We start from the raw sequence: 16,671 nt of genomic DNA on the forward strand, positions 1-16,671 counted from the left end.
ACAGAAAGAATTATGGCAGAAAAAAAATAAAAATGACGTTTGGTCGGATATACGACCCAGATTATGGGAAAAATCCGAAATGTCAGAAAATCAAGATGGCGGCGGCGTGGGCGGCCATTTTGTAAAAAGTTGAAAATTTCGAATTTTTGGAATTCATTTTTCGAGTACATGGCAACATTTTGGAAAGTCGAGTTGTATGAGGCGGTTGTGTGTCCTGTCAAGAGGTTTCGCTTGGGTGAAGAAATTTCTCCAGTGTTGCCATACCTTAGGAGATTTGGTCCAAAAATGTCGAAAGTAGAACTAACGACTTCCGGTCAAAAATTTGGATGACGCCTCCTGCAAAAGGGTCTTGCAAATGACATTTGACCATTTTCATCTCGATCACCTGGCAACACTGGGAGTTACGGGGAAAAGTATTTTTTTCGACATGGGTGTCTTTAAAGTTAAGGACGGACAGAAGGAGATATGGCAGAAAAAATCCAAAAATGTGGTTTGGTCGGTTATACGATCCAGACTATGGGAAAAATCCGAAATGTCAGAAAATCAAGATGGCGACCGAGTGACCGGCCATTTTGTAAAAAGTTTCAGATTTCTGATTTTTCAAATGCATTTTTCGGGCAGTTGGCAACATTTGGGAAAGTCGAGTTGTATGGGGCGATTACGTAGTTTGTCAAGGAGTATCGCTTGGAAAAACGAAAATTTCCAGTGTTGCCATACTTTGAGAGATTTGGTCAAAAAATGTAAAAAATGGAAATAACGACTTCCGGTCAAAAATTTGGATGACGCCTCCTGCAAATAGGTCAAACTAATGACATTTGACCATTTTCAACTCGATCACCTGGCAACACTGGGAGTTAGGGGAACTCAAAGTTTTGGGACAACGGAGGAATAAGGAATTGTAGAAACAAATGAATTCGGGATTGGGTAAAGTTAGAAAAAAAGTAAAAATGGGGTTCGGCGCGGAAAATGGTACAGATTAAGGCAAAAATGCAAAATTTTGGAAATCCAAGATGGCCGCCAAGCGTTCACCCGTTTTCCTAAAGGGACTAAATTCTCCATACAAATTGTATGCAGGGGGGCTTAGCTAACGTAGAAAAAGGCGAGGACGGACAGAAGGAGATTTGGCAGGAAAAAACTAAAAATGGAGTTTAGTCGGTTATACGACCCAGATTATGGGAAAAATCCGAAATGTCAGAAAATCAAGATGGCGGCTGAGCGGGCGGCCATTTTGTAAAATGTTTTAGTTTTCTGATTTTTCAAATGCATTTTTCGGGCAGTTGGCAACATTTGCTAAAGTCGAGTTGTTTGGGGCGATTTCGTAGTTTGTTAAGGAGTGTCGTTTAGAAAAACAACAATTTCCAGTGTTGCCATACTTTGAGAGATTTGATCCAAAAATGAAAAAAATTGAAATAACGACTTTCGGTCAAAAATTTGGATGACGCCTCCTGCAAATAGATCAAACTAATGACATTTGACCATTTTCATCTCGATCACCTGGCAACACTGGGAATTACGGGAACACAAAATTTTGTGACATGGGTGTTTTTAAGGGCGTTGCTCCTCGGGACTGGGTGAGGATAGAAAAAAAGTAAAAATGGGGTTCGGCGCGGAAAATGGTCCAGATTAAGGGAAAAATGCAAAATTTTAAAAATCGTAGATGGCCGCCATATTTTCAGCCGTTTTCGTAATTGAACTAATCTCTCCATACAAATTGTATGCTTAGCACGATTACCACTCAATGACTGACTCACTGATCATGGCCATTTTTGGGGGGTTTAGAGAGGAGGAGGGTACGAGTAACAGCACTTGTTTCGAACTAGATTTTTCAACACGCAGCTTATCAGATTTTTTGGACTAAAAAACAAAATGGCGGCCCGTTTTGACACACCAACTTTTTCATTTTTTGTCCTGATTTTTTTATTTTTTGGGGGCCGGTTGAAGTTGTCATTTGGTGTTCGAAAATGTGAGAAAAAAACGGAAAAACAAAATGGCCGCGCCGCCATCTTGGATTGAAAATTAGATTTCAGGGGTGTGTTTAGGGAGTTGTCATTCTGAGTTGCGCAAGGTTTTTTGAAAATTTCTTTTGAATATTTGTGACATGTATAGTCTTCTTAAGAGCCACATTCACAGATTATCAAAAAACAAGATGGCGGCTGAGCCGTCGGCCATTTTGTTGCGATTATGAAATTCCATAAAGTTTCACACCAATTTTCCGGTAGATGGCGACACCGGAGTAGGGTACAATGTTCCGAGCGATTGTTGGTCTGTGCCTCGAGTATTGCTAAGAATCGGAAAAAACTGCCATTTTGGTAGAAATTTTTCCATCACGGCCTCGGATAGTAGAAAATGGAAATTTCTAGAAATTCCAAAAAGTAGGTATGCAGTTTGGTGACGATTGGGGACCCGAATGACATTTCACTATTTTTATCAAAAAAGTCTGGCAACACTGAAAGTTACGGGGAAAACAAATTTTCGCGACATGTCTGACTTTAAAGTTAAGGACAGACAGAAGGAGTTGTGGCAGAAAAAAACTAAAAATGAGGTTTTGTCGGATATACGATCTTAATTATGGGAAAAATCCGCAATGTAAAAAAATCAAGATGGCGGCTGAGCGGGCGGCCATTTTGTAAAAAGTTGAAAATTTCGAAATTTAGGAATTAATTTTTCGAGTAGTTGGCAACATTTTGGAAAGCCGAGTTGTATGAGGCGGTTGTGTGTCTTGTCAAGAGGTGTCGCTTGGGTGACAAAATTTCTCCAGTGTTGCCATACTTTGAGAGATTTGGTCCAAAAAACTGGTAGAAATAACGACTTCCGGTCAAAAATTTGGATGACGCCTCCTGCAAAGGGGTCGTGCAAATGACATTTGACCATTTTCATCTCGATCACCTGGCAACACTGGAAGTTATGGGGAAAAGTATTTTTTGCGACATGGGTGTCTTTAAAGTTAAGGACGGACAGAAGGAGTTATGGCAGAAAAAGTCTGAAAATGGGGTTTAGTCGGTTATACGACCCACATTATAGGAAAAATCCGAAATATCAGAAAATCAAAATGGCGAACGAGTGCGCGGCCATTTTGTAAAAAGTTTCAGATTTTTTATTTTTCCAATGCTTTTTTCAGGTAGTTGGTAACATCTGGGAAAGTCGAATTGTATGTGTGTTTTGTCAAGAGGTGTCGCTTGGGTAAAGAAGTTTCACCAGTGTTGCCATATTTTGGGAGATTTGGTCAAAAAAAATTTAAAAAATGCAAATAATGAGTTCCGGTCAAAAATTTGAACGTGAACTCGTGCAAAGTAATCCTAAAAAGGTTATTTGACCATTTTCTTCTCGATCACCTGGCAACACTGGAAGCTATGAGAAAGAGTATTTATTGCGACATGGGTAGGTATCTTTATAGTTAAGGAACGGACAGATGGAGATATGGCAGAAAAAATCTAAAAATGGTGTTTGGTCAGTTAAATGACCCTAATTATTAGAAAAATAAAAAATCATGGCAAATCAAGATGGCGGCGGAGCAAGCGGCCAACTGGTAAAAAGTTTCATTTTTCTGATTTTTAAAATGCATTATTAGGGTAGTTGGCAATATTCGCGAAAATTGGGTTGTATGAGGCGTTCATGTGTCTTGTCAAGAGGTATCGCTTGGGTAAAGAAATTTTTGCAATGTTGCCATATTGTTGGAGATTTGGTCCTTATATTTTATGAAAGAAATGGAAATAATGATTTCCGGTGATGATTTTTTTTACTGAAACGTGTGCAAATAAGTGAAACAAATGACATTTGACCATTTTTATCTCGATGACTTGGCAACACTTGGAGTTACGGGATTGCACAATTTTTGGACATGAGGTTTTTAAGGCATTGCTGTTCGGAACTCGGTAAACTTAGAGAAAAAGTAAAAATGGGGTTCGGTGCGGAAAGTAGTCCAGATCAAAGAAAAAATACAAAATTTTGAAAATCCAAGATGGCCGCCAAGCTGTCAATCGCTTTCGTAACCGAACTAAATTCTCGATACAAATTATATACAGGAGCTTACTAAGGCGAGACCCAAGGCCGAACGATAGTTCAAAGAACGAAAATCGCCACACTGAAAACCAGCGTCGTGGCCTCCCTCACCGGGGGCCACGGCATATGCTGAGTGGGGTCCCGTTGCGATGGACATCGCTGTGCGACAGGGTGGCACTGCTCAGTTTACTTTCACTTTCATTGTATGTTTTATGTCACCTATGTCTTATTTACTTTTTTTTCTATTATTTACATCTTTTGTCTTCTGTGATGTCCATGGCAATAAATGTTTCTTTCTTTCCATACATTTAATTTTAATATTTAAGACAGGACTGCAGCCCAGTGTTATAAGAATATTACTTGCGCATATAGCAGCTATTTCCACAAAGTTTTATTTCTATCTATAAATAAATATCAGTTAGGAGAAAAATTTCGAATGGAAAATGTCCACAGGAAATTAAATCGATTTCTTAAAAAATTTTAGTATTGTTAGTTAGGAGGTATTGCCACTTTACCATTTACCATTGGTATGTATTCTAATCATGCCGACAAAGTAATAAAACAAAATTTTTAAAAATATTTTTTAGGGTAGCTTCCCTATATAAAGTGGGGATTTTTTTTTCATCTTCTACCCCATTTGTGGGGTATCGTTGGATAGGTCTTTTATAATGGCTTAGGGGTTTCTAAGACTATTTTTTTATTTAAACGGTTCCCGTTTGCAAAATATTAAAGTACCTAGCACTTTATTGAAGCCAATTTTTGTTCGAGTAACTTAGGGCGTCCCCCCATTAAAAGTGTTAAGATGAAGTACTAATTGCTTGCTTCAGAAATATATTGCGGTAACGACGGGCAACTACGAAACCCTACACTGCGCGTGGCACGACACGCACTTGGTTAACTGGTTTATATCTATAGATTAGAGGGCAGTGCGTTTAATTACACTAAGGGTAGTTTCACAGGACGACTCCGGAGGTACCAGTGGCGAGTGGTAGAGGCTGTCTAGGCATAGTGACTGCGACATTGGGTAGCATGGTCATTTGCCAACCGGATGACACTAGCATTGACGGGCTACGGGTCATAATACCGCTCCAGAAAGCCCATTTAGGTAGGTAACGACCATTTTCTGCCGGCTGTAGTCTTCCACATGACCAATCGACTTCTTCATCCCCTGCCCTTTTAATAGGCCTCGAACAGTGGCCACCAGGACAATACATTCATGCCGCACACTGAAAGCCGAAAACGTAATGACGTTTTCCTTGTGTGAGACCGAATAGGGACCGCTGACGAATGTTTGAGGCACACGCCAATACTCCTGGTAATGTCCCGCGTTCTCAACTCATATAATCCTACCCATCTGGCAGAGTGATAAGCCCCACCACATGGGAGCAGCCCTTGTGGGTAGTTATATTCTACACATTTTTATAGATTTTAATTCTTATTATTTCTAAAGCAATAATCAGTAACTTGTACATACATAGGTTATACAGGGTGGAAACGATAAGTGATCTCATTCGATTATTTCTAAACTATACAAGATATCGAAAAGCTGGTTACTGATCCTGAAAGTGCTTCACTAGCTCTATCCAACGGTACCAATAATAGGTTACAGAATTAACTGGATCTATCAAAAAATTAAATGTTTCCAGCCTCCATACTAAATGTATGCCAGCCAAACAATATTGAAAGTATTAATTTTTTTTATTAAATAATAAACACTTAAAATGAACTCGTAAATTGCATTCTTATTCAAAATGATTCTTTGAAAACATTGGTTTAAGGCTTTACTTGCTATAATATTATCAAGACATGAGTGCCATGCCTGTTTCTGTACTAAATGTATCAAAAATCAAAATCAAAAGTATTTATTCAGTTTAGACCACAAGTGGCACTTATGAACGTCAAAATTATTATAGAAAATAATAAAAAAGAAAGCTGGAAACATAGAATTTTCGGATAGATCCAGTTTATTCTGTAACCTATTATTGGTACCGTTTGAAAGAGCTTGTGAAGCACTTTCAGATTCAGTAATCAGTTTTTCGATATCTTGTATAGTTTAGAAATAATCGAGTGAGATCACTTAACGTTTCCACCCTGTATAGGTACTTGTGCGAGGCAACGAGCGCGCATTATGAAATAACTAGCGGCCTCCCGCGACTTCGTACGCGTGGATCCCGTTTTACCCCCTTTACCGAAATTTCTTTCAACCATCTCACTAACTTTTGTGTGTTATAAATTGTAGTTATTAATTAAATAAATAAATATTATTGGATATACAGGGTGGAATTTTGTAATGCCACCTAGAGGGAAAGTTTTTTTTATGCTAGACAAGGCAGGTATTTGACCGCAATCGCACCTGGTGTTAAGTGAGATGCAGTCTAGGATGGTACATATCAGTAAGTACTCATAATACTAAGATAGAAAATTTTACTGAAAGAAAACATTTCTTTGTTTTTGAAAAGAAAGAGAACTGCATTGAAAGATTTTCGAAAATTGTCTACCATACCATACAATGTATTCTGTACATAAATAAAATAATTTAAGATTTCATGGTTTTCATTTCATTTGATTTATCAAGTTTGTTAAAGAGATTTCATCCTTATACTTAACCCTAACAATTGATGCAATAAAAGTACAGGTTGTAATTTTTAATAGATTTCAGTTGGTTTGATTCTGGGTGTGGCAAGAAAATGTTTGTAAATCTTTGAATGTAGTTCTATTTCTTTTCAAAAATAAAGGAATGTTTTCTTTGAGAAAAAGGTTCTATCTACAATATTAAAAGTACTTTCCCTCTAGGTGGCATTATAAAATTCCACCCTGTATTGCGCCATCCAGTCCCAAAATAATTTTTAAAAATATAAAGAACAGGACTTACTAAAGTACTTACTCGTATTATTATGACATTTGTTGAAACTAAATGTGGTAAGTATTGCCTACTTACTACTAAATTAAGTTAGTAGTACTTCATTACACAAAGAAAACATCTCTAATAAGAATAAATCTGGATATGAAAAACCTACACACAGCAAAATTCTAACAGTAAGAAGGATAAAAGTATTTACTTAATAATTTATTTGATGCATTTAGCTGCATACCATGCCTGTAAAAGTAAGATTTTATGCACAAGAGCCAAACAAACAAGTTTAAGCTTGTAAAGAACTTCCAAACCTATTATTATGTAGAATAAGTTCTTAAAAGTGACATAGTATTTAAAAGTTTTCATCTATTTTTATTTATGAAAATAGCCTTGTCTCCGTCTGTATCATTACCATCAAAATATTACTATTATCTTGAACTCCATTAACATTGATGATTGATTGATACTTTATTATAGTATATTTAGGTACTTAGTTCAGTTGATAACATTCCTATATCATTTTTATCTCAACTTATTAGATATTTAATATTAATTAAAACCCAATGAATTTTAAAACACTCATTTATTAAGAAGGCTTATTTAAAGATAATAATCAATTTATGTTCAATTAAATATTTTGGAATTATGAACAGTTTACTTTGGTTTGTTAAGATTTTATTAATTTTCATTAAATATTGGTTTTCCGGGACAAGTTGTACATCATTATTGATCACTTTAACATCTGAAAAGTAAAATATATAACTTTAATTAAATGGATAGATATTGTGCTTACATTTTGTTGTAAACATTAAGGCTCAGTTGCATTACCTAACTTTGACCGTTACTTTAACGATAACTGGTGTTTTCTGAATGAAGTTTGATAGATTTTTGATGTTTGTTAAAGTAAGATGGTGCAACCCAGCCTTATAGTTAAACAATTTCATCAAAACTGTACAATACTTTTAGAGTGCAAGAGTAAAAAACATTCATCCTCAAAAACTTTGACCTCTTAAATATTATTGAATAATTAATAGTGCCATCAATTATCAAACGTTTCATAGTTATCATCAAGCATTACCTTACGCTGCAATGAGAAGAGAATGGTGATTCTCTTTATTTTACACAGGCAAAATATGCATAGACTTAACGTAACAGTATCACATTGAAAACTCAGATATTGTTGCAATATTGTACAAGGCTTCTGTTACTATTATTTTTAAGATCACTTGTTTCAGCTATAGATTATTTCTTTGAGATATGTATGTAAGTAACTATTCTTATTAATTTCATTCGAACAAAACAACACCAACCAAATCAAAACAAACTTTTGTTTGACAGTTTGGCAAGAGGGGGGGGTGTAGGGACCATAGATTAGAGAGTGATAGGATGTTTCGTTCGGAAATTTAATCAAAAGATTTTGAAACGTCAAAGGACAAAAATGTGAATTTTAACCCGTGTAGCGCCCTTCTGTCAAATTTTGTTTTGTACGACTGAAAAATTAAGGTCTCTCGAAAGTAGGTAAAAGTGGAGCAGGCATAATTTACTTTTATCTTTATGAGATAAAAATAATAATTTTTTAACGTTGTGAATGTCATCATCATGTTTTAAAAAAAAAACTTCTATTATGGATCGATCGAAAAGCGAAATTTTGGACAGCGTTTTTTTTTCACAACTTCTATTTTTTAAATTCATAATGATAGGTTACGTCACACTATGGATCGAAATTGCGATTTATGGACATAGCGATATTTTTAAAGCCTATATTTTTAGGGCCTAAAGTTGCCCGTTCACAAGTTATGTGGTTCTGAAAAATGAAAAAAAAGTTAGTAAAAGTGACTTTTTTTGGAATATCTTTAAAGATTCAACGAAAATATAAAGATTCCATACGTTAACAATTTAAATTAACCTTAAATTACTGACAAATATTTAACTCATGTAACGCGACCTCTGTGGTTAATGCTCGCATTCGAATTTGGCGGGCTTTATTTTGTAACTCACGGGCTCGCGCGCTCTGCCGGCGCGCTCTCACCAACGGTCGCCGGCGTTTTTTCTAAATTCGACCTTATTGCCAGTCCGCCCATGGCCGCGACGCTTGATTATTACTCTCTCAATATTTCGATGTTTGGATATTGTTTTGACTGATATAAGCAAAGTTTTATGTACATTTCGTTGTGTTAAATTGACAATATACTTGTTGATGATTGAATTGTGCCTTCAACATTATTTCACGACCCCGAGACCAACTTAACAAGTATTACACTCATATTTTGGAACCTTGTAACTTCTGAACGGGCAACTTTGGGCGCGCGCTGATAGTTTAGGATTATAGTCAACAAGCCATAGGCTTAGTCGAAATCGATCACTTTAAGTTTCATTCCATACAACGAAAATGGAAAAAGTTTTTTTCCAGCCAAACTATTGATTTTAGAGAAAAACTTTTAACGACATTTATTCATCAGAATAACGTAAGTTACGTTCGATAAGTATTTTTTTCAAATAGAAATTATGAAAGAAAAAAATCAATATGTCCATAAATCGCTATTTCGATCTTTAGTACGTCTTACTGATTAATTAATATCATTATCCCCTCAAGGATCAATAAGACCGGCGGCGGCTACGCTGTTCATTACTTACAGTCATATAGATGAACTAATTTAAACTGAACCGTGTCACCGAACACATTGACAGGGGGGCGCCACCATCATTTCAACTATATAGTTTCCAACGTGGCAAAAATCGGAACCAGCGATTCGGTATTGATGGTGGTGGCACCCCCCTGTCACTGTCATGGGTGGGACAGTTCGTTTTAATTTATGTATATTATGTTACTTACCAGTTATTAATAATAATTACCGACAGTCAAGGTAAAAGTAAGAAAGTAATCACATTAATTTATCACTTACAAATATCTTAAAAGAGAACACCGGCTCGTGTACAGCGTGTACAGCAACACATTTTGAACGTTTTGATATCTTAATATATTAATACTAGCTTTCCGCCCGCGGCTTCGCCCGCGTGGAATTTTGTCTGTCACAGAAAAACTTTATCGCGCGCGTCCCTGTTTCAAAAACCGGGATAAAAACTATCCTATGTTCTTTCCCGGGACTCAAACTATCTCTATGCCAAATTTCATCAAAATCGGTTGCGAGGTTTAAGCGGGAAAGCGTAACAGACAGACAGACAGACAGACAGACAGACAGAGTTACTTTCGCATTTATAATATTAGTTGGGATAAATTAGTGGTATCCTTCCGTTTGGCCAAATTACTTTTCGCCAAATTTCACTTCGCAAACAACTTATCGCCTAAGTTTCATTTCCCAAATGAACTTTTAGCAACTGTACTTTTCGCAACTAATTCATTTGGTCAAATTGTCATTTGGCAAAATTTTACTTGGCAAATGTTTATATAGCAAATGTTTTATTTCGTCAAATATTATGTCCCAAATAATTTGTTTGGTCAAATTGACACCTCAAATACTTACCCACCGTTACCCACAAATCAAAGCATAAGGCACATTATCATGGTTTTCACAAGAATTTTATGTAAAACAAAGAGACTGCAGAAAGTAGTATGGTTGCAAAAAGTAGGTTTTGCTGAAAATAGTAGGTTAGGTTAGGTTAGAACAGTGACCCTTAATGCGCGAAGGCGAGCGAAGCGTGCCGCGGTAGCGGCCGCCGAGCGCTAAAATCACCACTATTGTTAATGAATCATTTGAAATTTCGATAAAAAGAATGAAATAAGAAAATTATTTTAGAACAAATTTTATATTTACTACCCACTAAACAAAATAATAACCACAAGCTAATTTGTATTCCATTCTATGCACCAATCAAATTATTTTGTAAATAGTTTATCGTGAAATATTTTTGCCAAATGAAACATTTGGCAAAACATACTTTACCAAACAATAATTTGCTAAACAATAATATGCCAAAAACGACATTTGCGAATTAAAAGTTTGCAATAAGTTGTTTTGCCAAATGAGAATTTGCCAAATGAAAATTTGCGAAACGTTGTTTGCGATGTAATAATTTGGGAAACGTTTTTTGGCCAAACATTAGTAATCCATAAATTAGTATAATGAGATTGGAATGTTTAAAATTTAAACGAATTGTTTAAAATTTAATAAATAGGTTTAGATGCGGCGGGGGTGGACCTTGGGCCTAAGCAGTTTATTTAATTTTATACATACGTAAATGATTTCTTTAATCACTTTTACCAAATTATTCATAATAACCGATTGTTATTAATAATTCTTTTTCTATCATAATTAATCATCATAATCAAATCAGATTAAATAAAATCTGAGTTGCGTTCTATATCCATTAGAGCGCTATGGTCTTTTTTAAAATACAAAACGTTTAACATTTCCGTGCAATATTTCTTTGATAAAATACTTATAAAAATGCTTTAGTTATTTTATGCGTATTTTTGCGATTGCCTAAAACCCTAAATCTTTATTTTCAAAACAGAAATATATTTTTTTACTGTTCCAGGCGAAATAGGTTGGTGACCAATAGGTTAAACAAAAGTTGTCTATGGTCATAAGTTTTGTGGCCAAAAAAAGTTGAGTGAGACATTTCGCGCTCATTCACTTCCGCCTCCCTCTCGGTCGCAACTGTTTTGCATCTTGTTTCATCGCGGTAAGTTATGTGTAAATATTATTAAAATTATAATCCATTGATTTGTCAAATAATAAAAAACTATTGTACAAATCAATTTCGATGATATATCAACTTAATTGTTTCTTTTCATCGTTCCGTTAGTGTAGGCATCATTTTTGTTGAAGGGGACGCCATTGTAAAACAAATGAAATAATGTTAAACAAACAACTTTTTATGGTTTAAAACTTTTTAAAGTGTAATGATCGAAGTTTTAAGTGTATTTTAGGTTCTTCAGTGCCATAATTTGTGGTTCTTTAGTTCATTAAATGTGTATAATTGCAGTTTCACGATGCCCCGCTTCAACTACGATTCCACCACGGCCGTCTGCATCGCCACGGGTAAGTCTTTTATAGTCTTATTTGTTCTTCTTTCCATTATTTTCTGTGTTTAGGTCCTTTGGTTCGTTAAAAATATACTATGTTTGGCTTTGATGAATAGTTATGGACCGCCATTTTTCTTCTTTTTTAATTGACTTGGCAATGGTGTTGTAGGTAGTTCATAACTGCATAAGATCTAGCTTTTTCAAGTCAATAACTTCACACATTTTCTAAATATGGTTTACAAGGGCGTAGCCCCTTATTCTATTTGCCAAGTTATTTAAATTACTTACACCTACCTACAATCATGGACCTATAAAAAAGGTCCATGCCTAACAGTAAATAGTTAATAACACGTAAGAAATCTTTATATTTTGAAACATGTCAATTCCACACAAGGTACTTGTATTAATAATGTCCTAACAGGCAAGTTATAATTTCATTGTTGATGAACATAAATTCACATTATCTATCAATAAAAGTTACTTAGATCTTCTTACTCTGAGATGGTTTTCATATGAATAGTTATGTAAAATAATTTTACATGTAGGATTAGGTATTTACTGTTGAAATTGGTGTTACATTAGTTATTTAAAATACACAAGTAAGCATAACCTTAGTTCTTATTATAAACAAAGCATTTATTGAATCACATCTAATTTAATTAATGTTTCAGTGTAGTTAAAATAATTGATTTGCTCTGAAATCAAATCAATAATAAGAACTTGATTGAATCCTTCTCAAATATTGGTAGGTAATATCAATGCAGTTTAAATATTATTTGAAAACCTTCAGATTTGCAATAGAATTATTTGTATTTGATACTACTTACCTATATCCTGCGCTTGTTATATTTGTATTTATTTATCAATATTTTCAATTTAATGTATTGAATTCTGATTTGACATTCATCTTACTAGGTATAGGTACTTTTTTTTGAACTTGTATAAGTCTGGATCTGACCATAATATCTAGCCTTTTATAAATCAAGATTAATAAATAATTATACTAATTATAATTTACCTACTTGAATAGTGGTATTAATAACATTTAATTTTTATCTCTTGTCATAAATTAATTAAATTCAAATAGATGTGCACCAATTGATTGAAGTTATCAATATTCGTCATGTTTGAAATTGGTCCTATACCTACTTAGATTATTAATCTAAGGTCCTATAATATTTTTCATTTTTACAGAAACATAAATTCTAAATTTCTATTGATTCATATTATTACTAAATTAATTTAGGTATGTTTGATAAACAGAAATTAGGCAGGTAGGTACCTACTTATTGTCTCAATGGGGTTAGGTAAGCCTGTTATTTGAATTTGCATTAGTTTTATTTTAGGAAATATTGTATCAATGCAATGCATTTTTTAGGTAGGATTAGCCTAATAAAATTACTTGTTGTAATATGAACTTACTGCAAAATGGTACAGTTACAGTAAAATAGGTTAGTACTAATTTGTATAATCATTGATTTCCATCATTACATACCTTAACTGGTAGGCATTGGTTTTTAATACAATTTACTGTTTTCTTTAGTAATTTGAATACATTTACCTACCTACTTAAGTAGGTAATGTTATTATTTAATTATAATAAAATTTCAAACTTTTGTTTACATTAAACTTCTTATTACTATTAGCACTAGCTGCTATTAATTGTATGAGTTTGGATTTTCGGTTTAGGTAGGTCTCTATAGGTAGGTATATCTACTTTATAATTTAATTTAATTTCTTTTATTTATTAGTAAAAAACAAACTTAATTTCAATTACCAAAACAATAAAGGTAATTAATCAGGTAGGCATTGTAAAATTTATCACTTGTTCATTGCATAACCATTTATAACTGAATATGAATTTCTTGACGATTTATTTTCAGAAAATTTGTTGGCACTATAGTTTGTCATTTTGTTTTCTGTGTGTAGGTACCTCAAAATTAGCATGATTGATATTGCTTTAAGGTGATGTTCTAAGGCCTTGTCAAAATGCTTTAGATATTTTAGCGGAGAGTGTTAGAAGATAATGAAAGTATTTTTATAATATTACATAACAGAGTTGAAAATTAGCATTAATTATGTGACCAATCTTTTAATTATCTTCCCTGTGTCATATAAATCTATAACACTTTTTATCATTCAATTTAGATACTGAAGTTGCATTCTTTACACGTTTATATTTTATGACAATAATTTTAAGAGAAAATTGACTTGAATCTTTTTAGAGTTTTCGTTATTTTTGTCTTGATAAGGTATCAGCATATTATCTGAAAATAAAGAAACCACCTGCATTTTGTATTTCGAAGCAAATTACTTTCTTTTAAATTATGTATTCGTAATGCATAATAAGCGCGACTTCATTGTCAATCAGACTATTATTAATTATTAATTTCTGGTAAAGGATTGTCCCATCAAGGCGATGCACGGTATAAAGGTAATAATGCACAGTGTGTAGCCATGTCAGCATGTGCATCCGCTTTGTCAGTTATTAAAAATCGGGCCGTGTTTGATGTTGCGGATATCAATACTATTCTTCAGTACGGTGATTTACTTTACTTGCAGTGCAAACCTCGGGACCACGTTTTCTTATTACCAGACGAATTGCCAAATGATTATCGAGTAGGAAACTTCGCGATTAAAATTAATGCAATGGAACCCAACTGGATTGAAAACGGGCTTTTTCCAGCTTCACTGCGCGATGTTGATGTTGCAACATTGCAGTTAGTTCATATTTTGCGCGACCGTGTATTCACTCGCGAACGTAACGATACTCGGGATAGTTACTTGTTCACCGGGAACAATTATACGGTTTGTTTTTGGAAATTTGGCAACAAATTTTATTTATTTAATAGCCATGCGGTTGGCATCAATAATAAATTTAATCATCGGGACGAAACTCAAAATAAGGCGCGTTTGTTTTGTTGCCAAAATTTAGAAGATCTCGCAAAATTACTGTTCATAGGACATGCGTATACCTCGGCGCAATATTCTATACATAAATTAACTGTAGTAAATTTTGCGCTAAACTTAGATCCCGTCGTCCCACTCGAGCCACGCGACGCGAAATTAACAACGTTGAAACCTGTCGTAGTCCTTGAAAAAGTTGAGTTAGAATCAATAGACATTGCACCGGTGCAATCAACCAAACGAGGTCGACCCAAAAAAAAGAGATCATCTAAATCTAAAGTAGATTCTTCCGCACCGAAAAAATCTAAATTAATTAATGAAAAATTAAAACCAGTTGTGGTTCTTGAAAGAGTAGATTTAACTGCGTTAAAAATTGCCCATGATGCGAAACCTTTGTCCGTCAGTACTACACTTTCTGATGTCAAATTGAAATTAAAGCCAGTCGTTGTAATTGATCGGGTCGATTTAAATAGCGGTCGGGTTAGTAACGTAACGTCAACCAAAACCCTTAGACACCGAGAGGCTGTAAAACGTTATGCTACCCAGAACCCAACTATCCATAGGGACTCGGTAAAACGGTACTCACAAAAAAATCCCTCGGTTAATAGGGACGCGGTCAAACGATATACTGAACAAAATCCTACTATTCACAGAGATGCGGTTAAACGGTACGCGCAAAATAATCCCTCGGTTAATAGGGACGCGGTAAAACGTTATTCGCAGCAAAATCCGGAAGTTAATAAAGAAGCGTCACAACAATATAATGTAGTAAACAGAAATTTAGAACCCGCGTTGCGTAATTCCAATATTTTGATCGGGCAAAAACAAAACGACGACTTAGATTCACTTCAAACCCATTGTTTCAAAAAACTGTCTTTGAATGACAGTCATAGATGTCCTCAATGTCAGGCGCGAATTTTTATAGAGGAAAAAGGTAGAGTCAAGTGGTGTTGTGGTTCTGGAGCATATAATGTTCAAAATTTACCGCCGTTAACCGAAGAGTTCTATTCCCACCCAGCTTTCCTTCTAAGACCGCGAGCTTTCAATAATTTGTTTTCGTTTAGCGCATTAGGCGTTTCTCATGGTTTTCATCAACCAAATTCCGGTGTGTCTTTCTTAAAAATTCAGGGCCGAACTTACCATCGCGTTTTTGATTTAGCTTACACTGACACATATAATCCTATCGGTATGTACATTTACGACGAAAGGGAAAGGACAGCTGTAAGCCAAAATTTAGACATGGAGGTAGTTCGCTGCATTACCAATTTTATGCATAATGTTAGTCCGTATATAGATTGTTTTAAACGTTTAAGTCAGGAGCCTTCCGAGGAGGCACATTTGATATTTGAACCCACGTCGCGACGCTCCCATGGTAATATTTTAGGAGACATGCCAATCGGTTCGGAAATAGCCGCAATTCTGAGCACAGAACGCGAACGCTATATTCCTAAAGCTATAGTCATATGGCGCATAGGTGCTCGAAAACCGCACACTGTAGACATTTTACATCCGCTGTATGAAACTTTCCAATATCCTTTGCTGTATCCACACGGTAATCCCGGTTGGTTACCGAATAGACTCGATAACAACGGCGTAAAACTAACACAAAATAAATACGTCCGTTGTTTGTTGCTATCTGAGCCGCGGTTTTCAGAGTTGAGCAGACTTTCTGAGGAATGGATAGTAGATATGTTCTGTAGAATATCAGAGGAACGACTTAGGTACATTTTTAATATGCAGAATCATTCCTCAGATGCTGCTCTTAGATCTGCTCCCCTTCAGGAAGTAGAAAACTCAGTAGAGATTAGTAACCAGATAGCAGCAGATGAAACCATACGGGGAGAGGGCGGTGTTGTGCCGGGACGTGTCTATCTGCCCAATACATTTACTGGAGGTCCACGGTATATGAAAACTAAATATATGG

The 16,671-nt window shown here is 35.0% G+C and overlaps 1 protein-coding gene and 1 long non-coding RNA gene across 2 annotated transcripts in view; both read right to left on the minus strand.

Annotated features, from left to right (window-relative positions):
* LOC135087195 (uncharacterized) overlaps positions 1-16,671 on the minus strand; it is a 212,684-nt gene that overhangs the window by 113,325 nt on the left and 82,688 nt on the right. The window lies entirely within an intron of this gene.
* On the minus strand, positions 7,420-8,558 carry LOC135086747 (uncharacterized). The gene is made up of 2 exons (XR_010260588.1): positions 7,932-8,558; positions 7,420-7,595 (listed from the first exon to the last, which is right to left on the minus strand). It is a non-coding gene; the product is annotated as an uncharacterized LOC135086747 (long non-coding RNA).

The sequence above is a fragment of the Ostrinia nubilalis genome, chromosome Z (genome assembly GCF_963855985.1).
Source record: "Ostrinia nubilalis chromosome Z, ilOstNubi1.1, whole genome shotgun sequence".
Taxonomy (NCBI): domain Eukaryota; kingdom Metazoa; phylum Arthropoda; class Insecta; order Lepidoptera; family Crambidae; genus Ostrinia; species Ostrinia nubilalis.